At 51.0% G+C, this 23,608-nt stretch overlaps 1 pseudogene; it reads left to right on the forward strand.

Annotated features, from left to right (window-relative positions):
* Positions 1 to 6,221: 6,221 nt before the first annotated feature.
* LOC109756307 (sugar transporter ERD6-like 4) lies at positions 6,222 to 16,891 on the forward strand (annotated as a pseudogene).
* Positions 16,892 to 23,608: the final 6,717 nt, after the last annotated feature.

Raw genomic sequence — 23,608 nt, forward strand, 5'->3', positions numbered from 1 at the left:
AACATGGCGGGAGGCAACGAAAACGACGTGAGGACTCGTCATAACTCAAGAAGGGGGCAATGTGAGGCACAGAGATGCAGATTATCTTCAGTTAACTGTTGAAGTTCAGATAACACTTTGTCAGAAACCAACGACCAGGACCACTCCTCACCTGAGCTTCGTCGCGGGCCATTAGATCATTTACCTTACTAATTCCAGTAGTTACTGTTTACCTTCACTATCTTTCTAGTGAAACGGCTATCCCTATAAATACATCCGGGGTGTGGCTATCGTGCTCATTCTATTCCATTCCAGAAGATTGCCTCGATGGCTTCTATTATACTCTTATAGTTCATACACTTATCAATACAAAATGGGATCTGAAGAGAGAGACACTACAATTCTCGGACACAAATTCCTTAATTCTACAGTAGATCCTAGTGCGGTCCTGACATGCCGTCGTTGTCCATCACTGGCCAACAAAGCCGTTGCGGCATGGCGGCGTCTAGGGGCAGGCAACTTGTGCATCTCTGAAAGAACACACGGGGTCTCTCCTCCCCCCTCTCCTCTCTGGTGAGAAAGCACCAAGCCATGAGTGATCATATTGTTTTAAGACTATCGTTATATTTAACGATATCTTAAGATCCAAAAACATGATCATCAACAACACTTGAGCTAGTCTTAGAAACGAGACCAGGAATCATATTTTACCGTTTATTATTCCATACGTGCGTATGAGTTTTCCATTGAATCATATATTAAAAAATCACAGCAGTTATATCATAGAATATAAACTCTTAATTATAAACATGGAAATATAATAATACAATATTATTGCCTCTAGGGCATATTTCCAACATGCCGCCTCCAATATTGCCTCCGATCTCGCCGTCCGGCCTCGCGGCGCCAGAAACCGACCGGATGGAGTACCCGCAGCCGTCGGGTGCCCCATATCATGCGCCGCCACTTCCAATACCACTGCTCCATCTGCCCACACTTCCCTCGGCTGTTCACGCCGACGCTACTGCAACACCTCCTCCCGACGCCATGAAGAGGAAGCTGCAGGGGAACCACCTCGTCCAAGTGGGTGCAGCCGACGCGACACCACCCTCTTTCGGCCCCGCTCCGGTTCCTCCCGACAAGGTCACCGACGGGATGAGGAAGACCGCCTCTACCGGCCCGGTCGGTGAGGGGGCGAAGCCCCCGAGGAAGCAGGTGATCACATCAAGAGGTCGAGCTCCTCCTCCGCCTCCGGCCGGCCACAGCCTCCCCATTCACGGCGACATCACGCCTACCACGTGTTCGATGAAACGACTTGGAGGTACAAATTTTTTCCTTTCGCTTGATTTGCTCCAGTGATCTTTGCTTCACCCGTGTGGAACTCTTGTTAAGCTTTGGCCGTTAATTTTTTTCGCCAAAGTGTGCTCTCCACATATACCGAAATGTTGGCTGAGAGTGAGGTGGATTTGAGTGCCCCATTGGACGATTTTGATGCTCCTCACGTGGAGGTCGAGATGGAGGTGGATCAAGCGAATGACGGTGGTGATGAAGTGCGAATGATCGAGGAGGCCGACTACAATGTTAGGGTAGGGAGGACCGGCAATTACATGGAGACAAATGATCTGTGTTTGATTCAAGCATGGGAGAGTGTCTCACTTGACACTGTGGTCGGAAAGGATCAAAACTATGGAAATTATTGGCACGATCGAGGATAAATACCACCAAATTATGCTGTTCCCTTCTAGTCGGACCTTGAAATCACTTCAAGGCCGTCGGGACATCATCAACAAAACTTGTGTCCGTTGGAGTGGGTGCTTGGAGCAAGTGTGGAGTGCACCTCCAAGTGGAATTAATATTGATGATTATGTGAGTATTTCTTCATCTTCTTGGCTTTGGCTGAGTTGATTGAATAATTTGGGCTCAGACTTGCCCCCATATGTATGTGATTTCAAGCAATCCACGGGCCGGTCATTCACTCTTCATCATTGTTGGCGCTTGCTCTGGGATAGTGAGAAGTAGAGGGTGAGGGACAATGAAGCTCCCCCAAAGAGAGGTGCCTTCGTCAAATTGGAAGATGAGAATGATGATAATGATGATGCACCAAGAGTATGAAGAAACAAGGGCAAACTATATGAAAACAAGAAGGAGAAAGCAAGAGTGAAGAGGACGGTCGAGGAAATCACTTTGAGAGATCAAATTGTGGGATGGCGAAGATGAAAGAGACCATGTTACCGAAATATTCGGATGCTAAAGTGTCCATGCCCAAGAAGAAAGAGAAGCACAAGGAGGAGAAGTGGGAGAAGAGGTGTGCCTTCACGGAGCGCAAAATCTCCCAAGAGGAGCAATAGAGGAAGGACGAGAAGACCGCTAAGGAGGACTGGTTCATGATGATGAATCCGGAGGGCATGGATGCAATGACAATAGAATTTTTGGAAAAATAATGGAGATCATGTGCCGGAGAAAGACGGAGCTTCAAAATCTTATGGCCAGTAGTGGTGTTGGGTTTGGAGGTGGTGGAGGGTTTGTCATTGGGGGTGGTGGTGGGTTTGGCAATGGTGGTGGAGGTGGCGTTCATGCTTCGGCAAACCATGTGGATGGTGCTGGTGGTGCTCATTCTCCTGTCCAAGTTCATGAAGATGGTGGTGCTCATTCTCCGGCCCAAGTTCATGAAGATGGTGATGCTCACTCTTCGGTCAGTGTGGATGATGGCGATGGAGGTGCTAGGGCCGGTGGTGGCGGCGACGGTCTTCGCGATAATGAGGATATTGCTTTATTTATGGCCAATGGTCATTTGAGCATCTTTTGTTTTGCTTGATCGCGCATTTGTAAGGCTAAACTTGCTACCTTGTATGTTGCCCATGATTTTGGATGTGATAAACTAGTATGATGATGAACTAGCGATGTATATATATAATAAATTTCGTGTATTCATATGTAAGCACTTGTCAATATTTATCCTATGATTTATTTTGCAGTACCGTGAGCCCTCTAGCGCGGAACATATCCCGTAAACATGTCCCTCAAAACATTTGCAGGACGGGTTTACGGGATCTGTTCTGTCGGAGGGTTCACGGTACCATAAATAGTCGACGAGAGGAGAGCGTATGGGGTTGGCAGGTGCAGTTGGCCTGCTTAAATAGTTGGGGTAGGCAGACCAACACCACTTCAATGTGGCGTAGCATGCGGGAGTAGGTTTCTAGGTCATCGCATCGGTGTGAATGCTGGCGCGGTCAACCCTCCGGTCACGTCTGTCTACCCAACATCAATGCGGGTAGACGGTGCTCTGAGCGGCATAAATGCGCGACGAGGTTTCTGGAGCGTAAGGTGTAGGAAGGTTTTGGGTGGGCCTGTGTTGTCGGACTCAAACTTGACATGAGTCCGGACACCCGCAAACGTCCCCTGACTTTGATGCTAGTTTGTGGGATTTCAAACGTCCAGGTATGTCTGCTAACGTTTAAGGGACGACGTTGGATAACAAAATACGTTCAGACAGACCTAGTTCAGACGTTTAGGGGAGATTTGGTGATTAGTGTTGGAGTTTTCCTAAGATTGTAGAAAGTAAATCCAGTAGTACTTGAAAGATGTGTTGTACTACAAGGAAGGAGGGATGTGATCGTTATACTCTGCAATTGTCCCATCGAGAGGGGGTGGACCCGACTGAAGGAGAAATTGCGCAAACACTAAGGGCGTGTTTGGTTGCCGTAGGTTACAGTGGCTGCATTGTATAGCCTTCTCAACTCAGCCTGGCTATGCAAATGCAGCCTCAAACGCACCATGTGCAAGTTGTTTGGTTGCCTGCATGCCCTCTTGCCTGCATGGGCTGAACCACACTGCCTGGTGTTTGGTTGCCTGCATGTTAGTGGACAAACCCAAGGTATGGTGTTTGGTTGTATGCAACACCTGGTGTGTGGTAACCTCTTTGGTTAGTTGGTGAGGTTACCATCACACTTCGGCACAACCATGTAGCACACATCATAAGCAGCGCATAGCATAAACAGAGCATCAACTACTTAACAACATAGTTCAGATAACATAGTACCACACATCATAACGATAGTTCAAACAGTTCAACGCATAAACCATAAAGCAGACTCGATAGTACTTAGGAAGGAGGTGCCCCGGCCCTAGTCCCTGGCGGCGAAGGCTTCGTTGTGCTTCCCGCACTTGTTGACCGCCTCAATGCCATCATCGTCGAAGATGATGACCTTGAGGGTGTCGGGAGTCAGGAGCTTGAACGCACCATGTAGTCGATCTTGATCCGATGAACGGCGGCGTAGGTGGCCCAACCCCGATCCAGGGTCACCCTACCGTTCATCAGCTTCACTGTCACCCTCCAGGAGCAGCCGATGTTGTTCCTCAGCTTGAACTCCGTTGGCACCGCGACGAAGTGCTTGGTGAAGTCCAGGGGCATGGGGATGCACTCAAGCTTCGGTGCAAGGATGACCTTGCAGAAGTGATTTGGGACACCCTCCTCATGGTAGTGGCCGTAGTTGTGGCGCTTGCTGCTGGGGGGATCCTCCATGCGCTCGTCGTCGCCAACCGTTGGCGTCTTCGGTTCTTCCTCGGCGGTGGGCGGCAGCACCACCTCGGGCATTGGATGAACCGACTGCTTGCCCTTGTTGTCAACGGCCGGGAGTACCTCCGTGCCCATCTCATTGCTCTCCTCGATCTGCACACAATTCATGGAGTCAGGCACAACACCGAGTTCATGGCTTATTGAAGAGCATTTAGTTAAAACGGCATGATTGTCACTCTTCCTCCTCCTCTCCATCGCGCCTATATTTACTCACTCTGACCACCACTACTTTACCCACCCCCTCTCTTCTCTCACTATTAACCTTCCTCCTCTCCATCGCCATGAGCTCCAGCTCCAATGCCAACCCCTTCCCTTGGGGTATTGGCTGGAGGGCCTTCTTCCTCGGGTGGTCGGCTGGTGACCGCACCAAGTTCGAGAACACCATGGAGGTGTGCTCGAACTTCGACTCCATGCCTGACATGCAGAAGGAATCTGATGCAGTGCTCATGAGGGCCACTGCACAAGAGTTGAAGATGCTGATTCCTAACCCAGCGAAGGGCGCGATGGCAGTCGACATCATTCGCTGGGCCATGAATCAGGCCATCTCCGACGATGCTAAACAGAGGAAGAGGTGGTCCAAGTACAAGAACTACTGGGCTCCTAATGACTGCCGTGCCACAGTTTACTGGGAGACGACAATCGTGCCGCCGGTGGACATTGGTGGGGAGCCTAAGGAGGAGGAAGAACCGGTGCAGATGCCAGTGAGGGCCCCAGAGCCAGGCCGTCCTACGTGGCAAATCGACCTCGACTCCGGCGAGGACGACGACAACCCGCCGCCCCGCACGGCGATGGACAAGAAGATGAAGGCCAGCCACTCGACCTGCCGCTCCGCACGCCTCAACGGCCGCCGCGGCTAGCCAGTGTCTGTTGTGTACCCCCAATCCCCCAATCCCCCTTCTACTCCATCCACATCTACCTCTATTCGGATCTTGCATGAACTAGTATGAACTGCCATGCTTATCTACCTCTATTCCCCATTCCCCTCTCCGCCGTGGATCGAATCTACCTCCGGATAAAACACGAAAAAGAAGTGCATGACGAACAGAAAAATGCTTACCGCCATTGCCGTGGGCCAAGTGATGATCCGCTTGCCGGCGATGGAGTCCGGTGGTCTTCTTGCTCTCCTCCGATCCGCCGCCGCCGGTGAGAGTTGGGAGAGTGGGGAGAGGGAGCGGTGAGGGGCGGTGAGGCTAATAACTGCCGGCGCTTCGGGAAGCAACGCGGCTTCTCGAGCGTGGCCGTGCGCGTGCAGCCGCCGCTGCCCACGTACACCGCTCGGGCCTGGCCCTGGAGAAACTGCCGATTCGAGCGTTTCCAGGGAACCAGACCCATGAGTGCTTTAAACATCGTGCCATGCAGGCCCAACAGTAAAAGCAGGCAACCAATCAGCCAATTTGCGTCCCGCGCGAGCCAAGCCGGGCCTCATGGAGGCAACCAAACACGCCCTAAAGTCGCAGCCTGCAAAACGGTAGTTCCTCTGTAGTGATCTAAAATGTCTTACACTCCCTTCATTCTTAATGGAGGGAGTATACATAGGTAGTGCTAGGGCAGTACATACATAGCACTACGAGAGAATAAGGTCCAACTGAATAAGAAGACCTTGTTGTGACCGTAGGCTTTTATATACTCGGTCGCGCCTTGTGGAAGCGAAGCATATATAGGTACGTCTACAGGCAAGAGACGAGCCCCATCCCACGGCCTCTCCCCATCTCAAAGTCGACATCCTCTTCTTCCCCCCTTCCCCCCTTTCCCTCTTGTCCATCAGCAAGCGAGGGCCTGCAGGCGCCATGAACGGTAACGCCGGAGACGGCGGAGGGCACGAGAGCGGCGGAAGCAACCACGACGACATGCGGAAGCCGCTGCTGGTGAACACAGGGAGCTGGTACAGGATGGGGTCGAGCCTCACCGCATCATCGTCCATGGCCATCATGGGCGAGTCCCACGTCCGCCTTGCTCTGCACGCTCATCGTGGCGCTCGGCCCCATCCAGTTCGGCTTCACCGGCGGCTTCTCATCGCCGACGCAGGACGCCATCACCCGCGACCTCAGCCTCTCCATCTCCGAGGTCACCACCATCCTCTTCCATAGCCCGTCTTTGTTTACTGTGTTACCTCTGTTGCGGCCGCCTCGCTGGCTTGGCTTGGCCCAGGATCTCAGTCACTGACGAGGCTGTGGCTGTGCATGGCGTGCCGCAGTTCTCGGTGTTCGGCTCGCTCTCCAACATCGGCGCCATGGTCGGGGCAATCGTCAGCGGCCAGATGGTGGAGCACGTTGGCCACAAAGGGGTGAGATTTCCCCCCCTTAGCCTGCTGCTTGTCTTCCTCTACCATGCCATTGCGAGGTCGACCGGTTTGTTACCTGTTGTACTTAAGAAGGGTCAATGTCAGTCCTTTTGCTGATCGATAGTCCCATCGCATCCAACAAATTAAATAGCAATGCAATCTTCTAGGCAATCCATCTATTTTTACCATTTAAAGCAAATAAAACAGAAGCAAATATATATGATTTTATCATTCTAAACTTAATTATGTTATTATCAACACAAATGAATCAGACAGCCAACCATCACATATCTCATGTAATAGTAGATGGACGCGGTCCAAGACGATACTCCCTCCATTCCGAAATATGTCATGGTTTTACTTCGAGACTTTCTTCTTCTCGCATCACAGTCGACCACCTGCTTCGCTAGAAAAAGAAGTGTGGCATCCATGGGCAACACGTACTGCTGCAGCATGTTACCAACTACCCAGCCTACAATTGATCCTACACAGTGTGTTGCAATAGTAGGTGGATCGGTTGGTGCAGCGTCAATGAATTATTGCTCAGCCCCGCAAAACCAAAAATGAATTATTGTTGAGGCTGTTTATATGGACCATGAAAACTGTGGGTCCACAGGTTGCTTGCCGGGAGACCACGGTGTACCACAATATAGAGACGGGCCGGGGGACATGGGCCAATGGACCACCGCTGGCGGCCGATTTGGGTGTTTTGACCATTTTACGAAAGTTTAGCGAGATCTGACCTTAGTTTGATTTTTTTTTTGAGATCTGACCCTTTTCCTACCGTCAGGGTCGATGGCGGTAGGATATACCAGTCTACCAACGAGGCCCTTGGCAATAGGGGTGCATGCCCTACCGCAATAATTTTGAAGTATCAAATAAAGTGCGTGTACTACCGAACACCTCGATGGTAGGGGTACACAAGCTACCGCCAGCCTGTTTGGTGGTAGGGTAGCACTGCGCTGACGTGGATAAGTTCCTAGCGCCGGACACCTCGGCGGTAGGGGTACACAGGCTACCATCAGCCTGTTTGGTTATAGGGTATCACTGCACTGGCGTGGATAAATTGCCTACCACCATGCGCCTTGGCGGTAGGAAAAATGTCAGATCCCGAAAAAATTTCAAACCAGGGTTAGATCCCGCTAAACTTTCGCAAAAGGGTCAAAACACCAAATTTGGCCACCGCTGGCGGAGTTGCACTGCAGCACGGAGAGGAGAGAGAGACAGAGAGAGAGGGGGGAAGCCTATATCGTCATAATGAGCCACTGCAACAACATCAATAGTGAAGTGGGTGAAGGAAAAGTATATAGTTAGGCTGATCGTAATGCTTAAATTTAATTCTTGGTAAACAATTTCACATAATATTGATGGAAACATAAACAGTATGATACAGTGAGTTGAATAGGAAGAAACTACTCTCTCCGTTTCAAAATGAACCAAAACCACGATACTTATTTTGAAATGGGGGGAGTACTAGAGAAACGGCTATTGGTCTTTGTGTTATCTATAGAGAGTGAAAAGCAAGCGATAGAAAAGATAGTCCGCGCGTCGTCCGGACGGGCGGCACGAGCAGCTTTCGATCCAATCTCTCCATGACCTCCCCACCTCTCCCGCTTCCCTTGCCGCCATCAGACGACATTGCCGGGCAAAGCCCGTGCGTCTGACGGCAGCAACGGGGCTCCAGGCGACGGCTTTGATGCAAGGCGCGCGCGAGGGCGAATGACGAATCAGCAACGATCTTCATGTAGTGGCGGGCAGCTCAAGCGATCTCCGTGCAGCGACTGGGCGGCGTTCTAGACGCGGCATGGTCACGCCTTGGCAATGGTCTGAGTGCAGATGACCATCTATCCTCCATGTTCGTTTCGTGGGGGCTCAACAGCCTGTGTAGTTAAGGTCCTACAGGTTTGGAGTCCGGTGCACTGCTACTCTAGCTATCCAAGCGTTGAGCACAATGGCGTTGGTGATAAGGGTCGTCCACCTTCTCTGATGCACTGTGTCCTATGGAGACCTCCCCGGCAGATCACAAGGTGACGGGTGGTCGGTGGTGGCGCCTCAGGTCTCAGGTTGGCATGCCGATGCTTGGTGCTTGACCACTAGGTAGTTCGTCCAATCACGAAGCACACTTGTAGCAGCTGGGAATGCGGAAAGTGGTGGCGATAACACATGATGACATTGATTTGGTGGTGCTTCTCGAGTACCCGGTCTCGAGTTCCGGGGTGAAAACCTATGGTCTGACCTGAACCCGGCAATGGCGATATTTTTGCCTCGTTACCTTATTGAGGGCATTGTTCATATGTACTCAGACTTGTTTCTTGAGGGTGAAAACCTAGAGCCTGGCCTTTAATGGTTGGATCTAGTGATGACGATGTTTGAGCGTTGTTTCCTTCCTGAAGGCGTTGCTGTTGAAGAATCTTTCTCATTGTCCTTGTAGTGTCAAGAGATGGTTGGTGCGGATATGGTCATTGTCGTAGATTATCGACCGTTGTTTTGATCGTTTTAGACTTTTCTTTTTGGCTTAGGCATAGATTGGATCTTGTATGACTTCGCTTTTGTCCAGCTTAGTTTTTCTTTTGTGTGTGTGCGTTAGTGTGGCTGTGTGCATCCTAGTTATGCAGAGGCCGGGTGTGTGCTCATTGTGTTTGTATCACTTTGATGCTTCACTTTGAGTCAATAAAATCCACTATTTATCGAAAAGAAAAGATAGTCCCACAAATTTTCAGTTTTCATAAGACATACCGTTCTGACCGAATCGAAAGTTGCACCGTAGCCGAAGGAGGCGGCCGGGGGGGGGGGGGGGGGGGGAGATAGGGTACATAATCCTAAAAAACGCTCCTCCCTGCTCCTGAGATGGGCCGCACGCGCGTGTCACAGGAGAACCCTAGGCACCACCGTCATTGGGAGCTTCCTTCCTCTCCTTGCTCCTCCCTCGTCGCCGCTGATCATTTCAGATTTTTCTTTTCGGCTTAGGCATAGATTGGGTCTTGTATGACTTTGCTTTTTGCCAGCGTAGTTTTTCTTTTGTGTGTGTGCATTAGTGTTGGTTGTGTGCATCCTAGTTATGTAGAGGCCTGGTGTGTGCTCATTGTGTTTGTTTCCCTTTGATGCTTCATTTCGAGTCAATAAAATCCACCCTTTATCGAAAAGAAAAGATGTAGTCCCACCAATTTTCAGTTTTCATAAGACATACCGTTCCAACCAAATCTAAAGTTGCATCGCAGCCGAAGGGGGGGGGGGAGGAGAGATAGAGTACATAATCCTAAAAAACACTGCTCCATGCTCCTCAGACGGGCCCCGCGCGCGCGTCACAGGAGAACCCTAGGCGCCACCATCGTCGGGAGCTTCCTTCCTCTCCTTGCTCCTCCCTCGTCGCCGCCGGTGGTGGCGAGGCTTTCTTGGCTCCTCGCATGGGTGCCATGGTGCGGGGCACAATGGCCTTGCTGGGATGCGACGCTGGCGAGGGGCACCGCAGCGCGGCGGCATGCCGGTACTCGGCAACGGTGTCATGGTGGCGGTGTGTCGCAGATCTGGCGGTAGGGCTATGGTAGGCGGTGCATGGTTCCGACGGATCTCTCCGTTCTCCTGGCACCGAGCCGGTGGCGCGCAGGGCTGGACGGTTGTCGGTTGCGGGCTGAGCTTGCCGCATGCGCGACGACGATGTCTTTCTCCTAGGGCTCGTGCTTGGGTGGGCCAAATTTGGACCCGAGGCAGGTCGGTGCGGTTGCACCGGGTAGGTGAGATTGGGTTTGATCCGAGTAGTTCCCACGAGCTGAGATCCCTCTTCTCGCGGGTGCGGTGGTAGGTGGTGGTCGGGACCCCATTACTCTATCGGGCAGATCGGTGTCGAAGACCTCAGACATGGCGTTGTGTGAGCCTGCTCGACGAGGGTCGTCGGTAGCCATGGGGTTGTATCTCCCTAGTCCACCGGGACTGGCTGGAGACGTAGGCTTCAGTGCCTCCTACTGCGGAAACGTTGAACCAGACTCCATGGCTGATGTCAGGCTAGGAGTGAAAGAAGACACCTTTTACTCCTACCGTAGTGGGTGCACCGGGACGTGGGCGGGTGGCAGTGTTTCCGACATGGATGCCCGAGTGGCAGCTCCGGATGGCAGTCCACATGGTTGGCTCTTTGGCGGGCACCATAACGAAGGTGGTGGCTTTCCCTTTTGGTTGTATGGGTTGCAAGCCTGCAAGAGATGGAGCGATGGGTGCTCGGGCGTGCTCTGTGTCTCTGGCAGTAACAGTGCCCCAATCAAGATCTGTAGTTCTCATCTCGCCACGCTTGTCCTGTAGGCCCCGTGGTGGGACGGGGGAGCTGCAGAGCAATAGCTTTGCGCTTTGTCCGCTACACTACACTGGAGGTCAAGGGCATCTCCAACGTGACCCCTAAACAGACAACACAAATTATTCTTTTTTTTATGTTCGGCGTGGTCCACGAACATGATGCAAGAGAGCCGGCAATCCAACCATGTCTCCTAAATGTTCTTCCATACATGTGCATGTCGCGTTTGAGGAGAGAAGGGATGTCCGGATTTTCGACGTGGTGGCTTTTGGTTGGCTAGGCGGATGTCCGGACACTCCCAAAGGTCCCCCACTTTACTTCTAGTTTGGGAGAGTTTGGAGGTCTGGACGTGTTTTCGGACACTTGAAGGATAGGATATGGTGACAAAAAATGTCCAGACTCCCACAGAGGACATATAAAGGAGTTTTGAGGGTCTCGTTTGGAGATTGCCTAACACTAGTATATGTTGAAAAATCATGCATAGGTTACCATTTATAAAATTCTAAATCCGTGAACCTGCCTGTGGTTTGATGTTAGAAGGACGGTGGTATTCTCAGCCCATCAGAGTTTAAATCCTGTTGCTCATATTATTCCTAGATTTATTTTAAAATTTCTAACGATGCACATTCCATGGGAGGAGATGTTCCTGTTGACTATGAGATGTCTGTGATGACTTCATCAATCTAAAGATGATATGTTGGCTGAGTGTCTTGAAGATGCTCATATAGGTAGGATCTGCTTATGTTTTCATAGAAATAAATGTATACGCATATATATGAGCACCTACGTTTGTACTGTGTTTTAAAAAAAACGCTCAATGAGAAGAATCATATAGATGGATATACCATAACTAATGCAACACACATACAAGACGAAACTAGTATGGCATGGAGTACCAACGAGATTAATCCTAATTATTAAAACGCTGAGGACGATGACGACTTTGGGCTAGCCTCCTCACGCAGCCGTTTTCTCCATAGAAAATTAGAGTTTCTCTGCTTCCTGTTGCCGTTGTCGGTGTTTCACCTTCTCTTCGATGGCCTTAGGATCATGGGGCCGGGTGGATTCTGACCCTTGTCGATAGGAGGGCTTCGTTTTTAAATGTCTTTATAAGTTTTGTTAGGATTTGTGTTTTGCTCAGCAAGAGCATCTACAGCCAGACTTGGTAAATCCAGCCTCTCAAATGGCCGCGGATGCGACCGGGTGCGTCCGCGGACAGTGACCGATCACGCCTCAAATTAGCAACTCTGCATTCGTCTCTCTCATATTTCATCCCATAGATCCATAGAAAGCATGCAAAGAAATCCTACCTACTACATACTATGTACTACCCTAGCTAGTTTTCGTCGTCGAAAATGTCCACGATGACGGTGCCGGGCGCCGGCTGGACGGGCGGGTAGGAGGCCTTCGACTCATCCTCCTCCTGCTCGACCTCATGCATGTAGGCGAGCATCTCTGCCTCCTCCACGACCTCCTACGCCTCCATCCCCCGCCGGCGACGGCGACGGCGAGACGACAGCGACTACCCATAGATGAAATAAAATTCTCCCTGCCTAGCCCCCGTTCCGGTGATGCGTTTAGCATCGTCTGTAGACGTGTGGAGGTGTGTCTCCGGCCAATCTATCTTTGATGGATTTGCTCGGATCTGGTTGTCGTTCGTCTTCGCTCATGTGTTTTCAAGTTGGATCCTTCCGATCTACGCTACTCTTCATCGATGACGGTAGCTGCTCTTTTGCGTTGTCCTATGAAGCCTTAGGACGACGACCTACCAACTGTCTAGTACAACAAATTTTGCCCGGCTCCGGCGATGATGATGGCACGCCTTCGGTTCACTTCAGTAGTTATAGTCGTCGCATATCTGAATGTAATTTTTATTATTTCATTGTACCGCCATGGTCGGGGAGAAATACATCGGAAGTTTCTAAATAAAAGACGACGACGTGCTCCCGAGTCCCGAGTGCGACAGCAGCCAGCCAGCTCACTTGCTGGAGCTCGTTGCGGTGACGGACAGACATGCCTTCGTCCTGGCGCGGATACGGGTGCGTTGAGTGTACGAGGTGCTGCCGCCGGAGGTGGGAGCAGCACGGCGTTGCCACGGTCTCAGGGAGGGGAAGCGAGCACTCGGACGACGTGGACCACCAGGGTCGGGCAAGCGGACCGAGCCGGCGCCCTTGTCGGGGCAGACATGGGACGCGGCGACAAGACACGACTCTCCGGCCTCCCGTGGGACGCTGCCAGGATGAGCTCACCGCCGCCGACGGACAAGCTGCGGCGCGGCTGGGTTCCGGCCGGCAGCAGCCAGGATTGCGGTGGCACGCACGCGAGTTGTTCGTGAAAATGTCTAACGGCTATTTGGCCCAAGCCATCGTAGCCCCTCGCGTGAGAAGGAGCATCACAGGCCGTTTAGCAATCCATCAGTGCTTCTTGCAAAAAGACTATGGTAGACCGGTGGTTTTTCGCCGATCTGGCTGAGCCATCGCCGATCTGACACAGAGGGAGGCGCTGACACACACGTGAGATGTTCGCGAAAATGTCTAAAGGATATTTGGCCTGAGCCATCGTCAGCCCCTTGCTTCAGAAAGAGCGTCATAGCCCGTTTAGCGATCATTGGTGCTTCTTGCAAAAAGATTACAATGTCGCGGTGGTTATTGATAAATTGTCTTATTGCTGTTTCAGACTTCTGTATGTTGGTCGTATCTTCGCAATGTTTCAGTAGCTTACTGAACTAATGATCTTCTCTTGGGCTCTAACAAGCTTGTGAATTGATTTCCAGGCGTTGATGATCGCTGCTATTCCGAACATCCTCGGTTGGCTCGCCATCTCCGTGGCAAAGGTACGCCAATACCTTTTTCCGGAGCTTAGTTTCACCGTTTGCTGCTTCTGAACTTCACACTTGCCCAAGTTTTTTTTACAGGACACTACGTTTCTGTATATGGGGCGATTGCTTGAAGGATTTGGTGTTGGTATCATATCCTACACGGTTGGTTTAAGAACACTATGTGCCTGCTTATTTTTGCCATAGAAGATCTATGCATACGTCTATCTGGTTAAGTTGTTCAGAAAAGAAGATCAACAGGATGTCAGTATTGTGGGGACAAGTTGACAATCCCACTGTGAAGTTTATTTGTTGTCATAAGATGATAAGAATCTTGCACTAGTTAAAATACTTAGTCTTGATCTGTGAGTTATGTGATAACAGGTGCCCGTTTACATAGCAGAGATTTCTCCTCAGAACAAGAGGGGCACTCTAGGCTCTGTGAACCCGGTAGGCCTATCCTCCCAAGCATCTTGTTTTCTTGTCAAGCAACGACCTATTAGCTTTGTTTATATGCTGGGCTCATTATGCGATTGTTCATTCCACAGTTGTCTATAACAATTGGGACGGTGTTGGCCTATGTGGTCGGCATGCTTGTTACTTGGAGGATGCTTGCGATGATAGGTAACATGACAAAGTGTTGATGCGTTATTCAACTGTGTTGTTTTCACTGTCAGTTTTCACTTAACCTCTGATATTTGAGTTCAAAAGATCAGTAACAGTAAATGCCATGTCAAAAAATATGACTAGAATGGCAAATATTTCCATTTAAGCTTTTGAAGGAAAATTTACCGTGTCAGTAATCTATGCTGATCTCGCTAGTACGTTATGGGCTTAAGCGAATGTGGACGTGTCTAGTGTCTGAACCTCTGACTATTTCTGATTCAAATCTCTGGGTTGTGATTCTTCTAGGAACCTTGCCATGCACAATATTGATACCTGGCCTATTCTTCATTCCAGAATCTCCAAGATGGCTGGTTTGTATACGCAAATGTATACAAAGTGCTGCATCATTCTGAAATTTTATTAACCACTCTTGTGCATCAATCTCTAGGCAAAGATGAACAAGATGCATGATTTTGAAGCCTCTCTACAAGTTTTGAGAGGATCTGAGACCGATATAACCTCAGAAGTGAATGTTATAAAGGCAAGCACCTTCCCTTTTTTTTCTTCAAGACTGACTAACTACAAATATATCTATGTGACGTACTTTCAGCTAGCCACCAATGTTTGCTTTAACATTCTGCACATGATGCAGACAGCGGTAGCATCAGCAAACAAAAGGACGGCAATCCGTTTCCAAGAGTTAAACCAAAAGAAATTCCGCATGCCCCTGATAGTAACTTCCCTGACATGCTGGTTTATTTCATACCAAAATTCATAATTACATTTTGTAATCGTGATTGTGGTACAACTTGGCAGCTAGGAATTGGCCTGCTTGTACTACAACAACTAAGTGGGATCAATGCTATACTTTTTTATGCAGGTAGCATCTTCAAAACTGCAGGCAAGTTGTACAATTTGGCTTATTCGATTTCCTTCAGTGCATTACTATAGTGTTATATTATAGTCGATTTCAGCTTCTATATTCAACATGAAAAGCTCTTCAGGTCTTACAAACAGCAATTTGGCCGCATGTGGAGTTGGAGCTATTGCGGTGTGTAACTTGATAGATCTTTCTTGTCTCTTAGTAGTTCACGTTAAGGTGCTAACATCATTTATCACCAGCTTCTTGCCACTGGAGTTACAACCTGGTTACTAGACAGAGCTGGCCGACGGATCCTACTTATTGTAACTTCCTCCTCTCTTTGAAACCAGTTTGTTACTGTAGTTGTCTATAACTATAATTTAGCTCTCACTTCAACTTCCAGATCTCTTCTGCCGGAATGACCGTAAGTCTTCTTGCAATTGCCGTCATATTTTTTCTCAAGGTATGTTCAGGTATATTTAGTATAGGGTACCGGCATAAATAAAATATAGAATACATACACCACACCCTTATAGTAGTCTATTACGTGGATCAGGGATTTTATTTTTTGATTGGTGATATTATCTCTGGGTCTATTCTGCCGAATATTTCTCTTATATTATTATGATTTATTTTTTCCAGGACAATGTTCCACAAGATTCTGACATGTATTATATATTAAGCATGGTCTCCTTGTTTGCTATCTTGGTATGTCGATCCGCAAACTAGATTGTTTGGTCTGAATATTTACATGGCAAATCCATGAGTTGCTCCCAAAATACTAACCTGACATTTGTTCAGGCTTGTGTAATCACCTACTCCTTCGGTATGGGCGCCATTCCATGGGTCATAATGTCTGAGGTAATATAGTGAATCCACATACTGTATATAGCACCATAGCTCATAAGTAATGTGGTTTAGGCATGTCACAGGAGCATTCACATAACCATACCTCTGTACTTGCTATGTGTCTGTAGATCCTGCCGGTTAGCATCAAGAGCCTGGCGGGAAGCTTCGCGACGCTCGCCAACTGGCTAACCTCCTTTGGGATGACAATGACAGCAAACTTGCTGCTCAGCTGGAGTGCTGGAGGTTCACACTATATTCCACCCTTCCCTCGAGTAGGATTATGGACCTAACAGAGATCATTTCTGCTTGTTTACGATCTCAAACAGGTACCTTTGTGTGCTACATGCTCGTGAGCGCTTTCACGCTTGTGTTCATCATCCTCTGGGTTCCGGAGACCAAGGGAAGAACTCTCGAGGAGATACAATGGTCATTCCGCTGAGCTCGGTAGATTTTCATCGTAAGTTGGAATTTTTCTTTGAGTTGGGCATCATCCACATTTTACAAGTCCGATTGCTCATATACAACGTTATTGTCTGTATATTCCTGTACATCATTGTTTCAGTTGACTTTGTATAGAGGGCATGTGATTGTTGTGCTTTGTTATGTTTATCTGGGTTCCATAAAACGATGTTTATTTTTGGGTCTATTGGACTTGTTGGCTGTGTGCATCTCTCTATGCAGAGGCCGGGCATTCTTCCGATGCGGTTGTATCACCTCAATTTATCTGGGTTCTGTGTCTGTGTAGCTGGTGCTTCCTCTCTGTTAGCAAGGTGTTGCCCGCCAAGTCTAAGGGTTTGTAGCAAGCAATGATTTTTCTTCAAATTGGATGACCTTAATCTTTGTCAAACCAGTAGGAGCTTTGGACTACAACCAATGATAAGTACCTTCACGACATCTTGCATTGTGCGAGGGCGTGAGGAGAATAGGGTGAGTCATTAGGACGCTTGGGGAGCATTGTGCCTCCACAACCCTCCAACGGAGACGTGTCTCCCCCAAAGGAGGGAACTTCGAAAACACATCTTTGTCTCCATTGACGCCACTTGCGATTATTTCGGTCCTTTACTTGTGCTAGTTTATATATTGTGTTTTACTCTTGCTTGCACTTGTTGTTAGAAGGGAGAGAGAGATTTGGTGGAATAGTTTGTTGTATTGCTTGAGCCTCGTGGGCATATATATAGGAGTACAATGATCAACTTGGAGTACAAGACAAGCCAGAACAAATCCTAGTCTATCTCGTCTTTCCTAATAATCAATATATTCAACATCCCCCCGCAGTCACAACGGCAACGACGCAGATGGCGAGACTGGAGAAGAATCCGAAGGCAAGCCCACAAACACCCCCCCACAGTCGTAACGGTCGATGCATCGCGGAAGTCGTGGCTGGAGTGGAAACCGACAAGATTGCTCAAGCAAGGCAGTAGCCCTTTGTGCCGTTTGTCTAAGTAGCCGAGAGCGTAGGTGGTGTAGCCGTGTGAAGAACGCCGTGGTCGATGTCGAATCGGGGTAGCCGGTGTCGAGGGAGTCGCCGTGGAGCCGCGGGCGCAAGGAGGCGCCGAGTTAGTATCGACGCAGTGGTGTCGAAGTAGTGGTGCGCGGGGAGGAAGACGGTGTTGACGACGCGTCGCGGCGGGTTTGCCAAGCCCCGGGACACATCGTGGACGAAGGCACGCATCGGTATTGCCAGCACCAGGCATGCGTAGACGAACGAAGACGAAGTTGATGAAGCGCCGACTAGGCTTGCCAGGCCCGAGGACACCTCGTGGATGAAGGCACGCATCAGTGTTGCCAGCACTGGGCATGCATAGACTGGGACCTACACGAGCTGTACGCCATGTCGGAGAAGTCAAAGAGGCCAGCAGAGAAGGACTCGACGACGTTTGCGGCGCCAATCGACGCGGGGCCGATGTCGCCCGCGGTTGTCGGAGTAGACGAAGTGGTCGGGGTAGATGACGGTGACGCTGGCGACGGGCTAGTGCTGGACGAAGACGAAGGAGGTGGACGGGCAGCGGCGGCGGCTATGGGGGTAGCAGCAGCGGCGACCTGACGGCAGCGGCGACTAGGTTAGGAGCGCGGCGGCGGTGCTCGAAGGGGGCGAAGAACCCGACAATGTGATGAAGACCGGTGCGAACGATGGCGTTCCCGCGCCGAGGAAGACGTCACGACGCATACCATGGGCGGTCGACGCGTGGTGACGGCAGAGGGGACCGCGGGCCACGGCGCTACGTCCCGAAGGGGCGACACAGCGGCGGCAGGCAGGTTTGGGCGACGGCGGAAGACCTCGGGGCGGTTGCGGGGGCCGCGGGCCACGAAGCGACGGCCCGAAGGGGCGGCGCAGCGGTGGAATCCGGGGCGGTGCAACCGCGGGAACGGTCTCGGGACGGCGGCATGGACCATGTGCCACGCTCGCTATGCGATGGGGCGACGCAGCGGCGGCGCGAGGGTCGGTGCAGTCACAGGGACGACCTAGAGCGGTCGGCCTTGAGGTGGCGGTGGACCGCGGGACGCGACACTACGGCCCGAAGGGGTGACGCGGGTCGGTGCAGCCAGTAGAAGAACCACGGGGCGGCGGCGTTGCGGCCCGACGGGGCGATGCAGCGGCAGCCCGTTGCTCGATCGGTGGAGGGGCGCACTGAACTCGGGACGGTCTCCACGGGGCCTGCGAAGGCGCGCACAACCAGCGGGCCAGGTCAGTCGGACGGCATAGATGAGGCGGATCGCGGTGGCGGGCGGGTGATCAATCCGATTGCGCGTGAGGTCGGGGATGTCGCTTGGTGGAGGCGGAGTCCGAGATGAAGCCGGCGACGATGGTCCGCGGGGCGGCCATACACGCGTGGCGTAGATCGGAGGGCGGGCTGGCGCGCGAACGACGGCTATGATGGGCCGCCGCATGGCGCGAGGCCTGCCGGGTCGGTGTAATGCAGGTGTCCCGGTCGAAGAGGGTGGTGACGGCTGGCGTAGATCGACAAGGGGAGCGGTGCACGGACGACGGCTGTGAGGGGGCGCCTATCACGCGAGGCCGCCGGGTCGATGGAGAAGTCTGCCGGTCGCGCCGGTGTCGGAGTAGATGCGCTCGGGGATCGGCGGCGGCGGCAGATGACGCAAACCGATCAAGCTTAGATCAGAAAACCAAAAAGAAAACGCCGATCAAAGCGACCAATGAGAGAGAGAGAGAGAAAACCCGGAGCAAGGGCTCGGGAAAAAGACTCTCTAGGGTAGCTGGTAAACATGACCGGCGGACGAACCCTAGGTACGGGCGGCGCGGCCCCCGGCGGCGGTAATGAAGGCCGACTGCCCCTGGGACGGCGCGCGGAGCGGAAGTGTCGGGGGGGGGGGGGGGCTAGGTTTGGATCGATTAGGCTGATACCATGTTAGAAGGGGAGAGAGATTTAGTGAAATAGTTTGTTGTATTGCTTCAGCCTCGTGAGCATATATATAGAAGTACAATGATCAACTTGAAGGACAAGACAAGTCAGAACAAATCCTAATATATCTCGTCTTTCCTAATAATCAATATACTCAACACTTGTTACTTGCTTAGTTTGTCAGATAGGAATTACCCCCTCTCTAGTTGACCATAGCGATCCTTTCACCGGGGCGTTCAACTGCTCGTGCTACCCGAGCACGCGCCGCCGCGAGAGCCCCATCCAACCACTCCTTCGCACAAATGGCTGGAATCTGATCAAGGCAAGGACCCTTCTCGTCTCGGAAGATAATTACCACAATCCGTGGCTACATCGTTCAAGTGCCCTAGTGGAGCCAAATCAAGAACCACAAATATTGAATCAAAACAAGACGAAACAAAATCAGATGGGGAAATACCTGGCACATGGTCGTGAGTGACTGCTGAGGGAGTCCTGGATTAAGGGGTCCTCGGGCGTCCGGCCTATGTGACGTGGGCCAGACTGATGGGCCATGAAGATACAAGATAAAAGACTTCCTCCCTTGTCCGGACGGGACACTCCTTTGCGTGGATGGCAAGCTTGGCGTTCGGATATGTAGATTCCTTCCTCTGTAAACCGACTTTGTACAACCCTAGTCCCCTCCGGTGTCTATATAAATCGGAGGGTTTAGTCCGTAGAGGCAATCACAATCATACAGGCTAGACATCTAGGGTTTAGCCATTACGATCTCGTGGTAGATCAACTCTTGTAATCCTCATATTCATCAAGATCAATCAAGCAGGAAGTAGGGTATTACCTCCATCAAGAGGGCCCGAACCTGGGTAAACATCGTGTCCCCCGTCTCCTGTTACCATCGACCTTGGACGCATAGTTCGGGACCCCCTACCCGAGATCCGCCGGTTTTGACACCGACATTGGTGCTTTCATTGAGAGTTCCACTGTGACGTCGAAGATAGGGTTGATGCTCGCCTTGTCATCAAGGACAGTATCACCACCGGAGGAGCCCTGGCCTCAGGCCAAACCCTCCGGCTGGGCGGCTTTACCATGACCGCCCGTTCGGCCGTCAAGCCGACGATGACTTCTCAAGTCATCGAAAATTGTCTCCGTATCGACTCCGAATACTCCAAATGGATGGATCCGGCGGAGTTGTCGTCTTTAAACGAACTCCCAGATCGCATCGCCACCATTGGGGTCGCTACAGACTACGATCGGATTGGGCTTAAACCCGATCAGAGAGAAATCAAATCTCCGCCGATCACCCATCAGATAACGATAGTAGAGGAGCAAAACAATAAATCTTCCTCGATGTTGAGGATGAACTATGTTCGGATTTCCGAGCTCGAAGAGCCGGATACCTGTCTGCGGAACGACACGCCCTGTCCTCTGAACCTAGAATCGGACGTTGGGCCTGAAAAATCAGTTGACATCCCGGAGCCCGAGCCATTAAGCTCGGAAGCTTTTCAGACTCCGGACCCCAAATTGGGTCAGGGTTTGGATTTAAAGCCACCCACCCACCACAAGCAATATTCGCCAAACAATTCCGGACCTCCGGATATATGCGACCTCATGTACGTACGACAGCAGTCTCAAGAAATAGTCCATCACTTTTGGGCCAGATTCCTCCTTGTCAGAAACAAGATTAAAGATTGCCGCGACGAGGACGCGATTTCAGTATTCTGCAATAATTGCACGGATGGAGAATCCTCAATGCCATCAACTGCCGTCGCGTATTACACTTCGCTGACTTGGCAACCATAGTACAGAATTACTGCGCAATGGAAAGCGCCTGGAAAACTCAGACGGATTGCTGGGAACCACCGGTTCCCACTCAACCCCTTGGGCGGGCAAAAAGGATGCACCCTCGCGGGGCGCCCGACCCCATAGTAAAGAAAACTAAGCCCATTACGGGACGCGGAACAGTTCTGGAGGGATGGCTTGACAGGCCATGCAAAATACACACGACACCGGATACCGTACCAACCCATAGCCTTAGAGCATGTTGGATACTCTGGCAGGTGGCCAAGAGTGGCGAGGATATCCTCACCAAAAACACCCTAGAGCAACACCCCCCGGAAGACAACGACCTCAGAGTATTGACGGTCTTCTAGACTTTCGCTTCAAACAATCGGCGCAAGAGGGCACTCTGCAACCTCGCCGAAGTCTGCCAAGTCGCAGCAATAAACCCCTGGAATGACACGGCCATAACTTTCAATGCTGTGACGAACCAAAATTCAGGACAGTCCGGGCACCAGCCGCCTTGGTCCTCCATCCAACCGTGGACGGCTTTCGGCTCACTAAAGTGCTCATGGACGGCGGCAGCGGACTAAACCTCATCTACAAGGATACACTCAACAAAATGGAAATAGATAGGAGCCGCATCGAGCAAAGCAATACGAACTTCCGAGGGATTATTCCCAGCCGGGAGGCGCGATGTGCGGGGAATATCACGCTCGACGTGGTATTCGGCACGCCGGAGAACTATCGGTTCGAAGAGATAACCTTCCAGGTGGCCCCTTTCAACAGTGGATATCACGCCCTGTTGGGGCGAGATGCATTCACACGCTTTCAAACCATACCCCATTACGGGTATATGATGCTCAAGATTCCCGGGCCCAATGTTATTATCACTCTCGCCGGTGATCCGGACATAGCACTCTGCGCCGAAAACAAAACCGCATCCCTGGCCCTCGAGGCACTGTCTGAAGCCCTCGCGGCCGAAGAGTTAATCGCACTACGCTCCACGATGGATAGGACGACGTAATCCTGGATAAGCGACCCAAATCCACCTCCTTTAAACCAGCAGACGAAATAGTCAAATTTCAAGTCCACCCTACGGACCCCAAGAAGACAACTTCCATCGGGGCACAGCTGGACCCAATGGTTGACGCCGCATTACGAGAGTTCCTGCGCGAGAACTGGGACATATTCGCCTGGCACCCTTCTGATATGCCAGGAATCCCACACAGGTTGGCCGAACACAGCCTCAATATATTGAAGCTATATAAGCCGGTCAAGCAAACACTGCGGCACTTTTCGGAACCCAAATGACAAGCTATGGGGGAGGAGCTAGCCAAGCTAATCGATGCCGGATTCATCAGAGAAACAAAACACCCGGACTGGCTAGCAAACCTGGTGATGGTGCCAAAGAAGGATAAATCCTGGCGCCTGTGCATCGATTTCAAAGACCTCAACAAGGCTTTCCCTAAGGATCCCTCCCCCTCCCTCGCATCGATCAGATTATTGATGCTACCGCAGGACACGATTCACTGTGCTTCCTCAACGCATACTCCGGATACCATCAAATCAAAATGAAGGAGTCCGATCAAGCCGCAATGGCATTCATTACCCCATACGGGCCTTTCTGCTTCAACACTATGCCCTTCGGGCTCAAAAACGCCGACGCCACCTACCAACACATGATTCAAACATGCCTGGAGAAACAAATCGGCAAGACAGTTGAAGCATATGTGGATGACGTAGTCATCAAGACTAGGCACGTCGAGTCATTAATAGACGACCTATGTCTCACATTCGACAACCTCCGCACATATGACATCAAGCTCAATCCGGAAAAGTGTGTTTTCGGCGTTCCCGCTAAAAACTGCTGGGCTTCATTGTTTCCAATAGAGGAATTGAGGCAAATCCAGCCAAAATCCGGGCTTTGTCACAATTGGCTATACCAACAGATCTTAAACAGGTCCAAAAACTACCCGGATGCGTGGCAGCTTTAAGCCGCTTTATCTCTAGACTAGGAGAAAAAGCATTGCCACTTTATCGCCTTCTCCAACGTACCGACCACTTTGAGTGGACGGATGCGGCAACGGCCGGACTGGAACAAATAAAAGCTCTTTTAGTGAGCAACCCAATCCTGGCCACGCTGAACGTCGGCGAACTCCTGTTATTATACATCTCGACAACACACCAGGTGGTGAGCGCAGTACTCGTCGTTGAACAAGAGGA

The sequence above is a fragment of the Aegilops tauschii genome, chromosome 4 (genome assembly GCF_002575655.3).
Source record: "Aegilops tauschii subsp. strangulata cultivar AL8/78 chromosome 4, Aet v6.0, whole genome shotgun sequence".
Classification (NCBI taxonomy): domain Eukaryota; kingdom Viridiplantae; phylum Streptophyta; class Magnoliopsida; order Poales; family Poaceae; genus Aegilops; species Aegilops tauschii.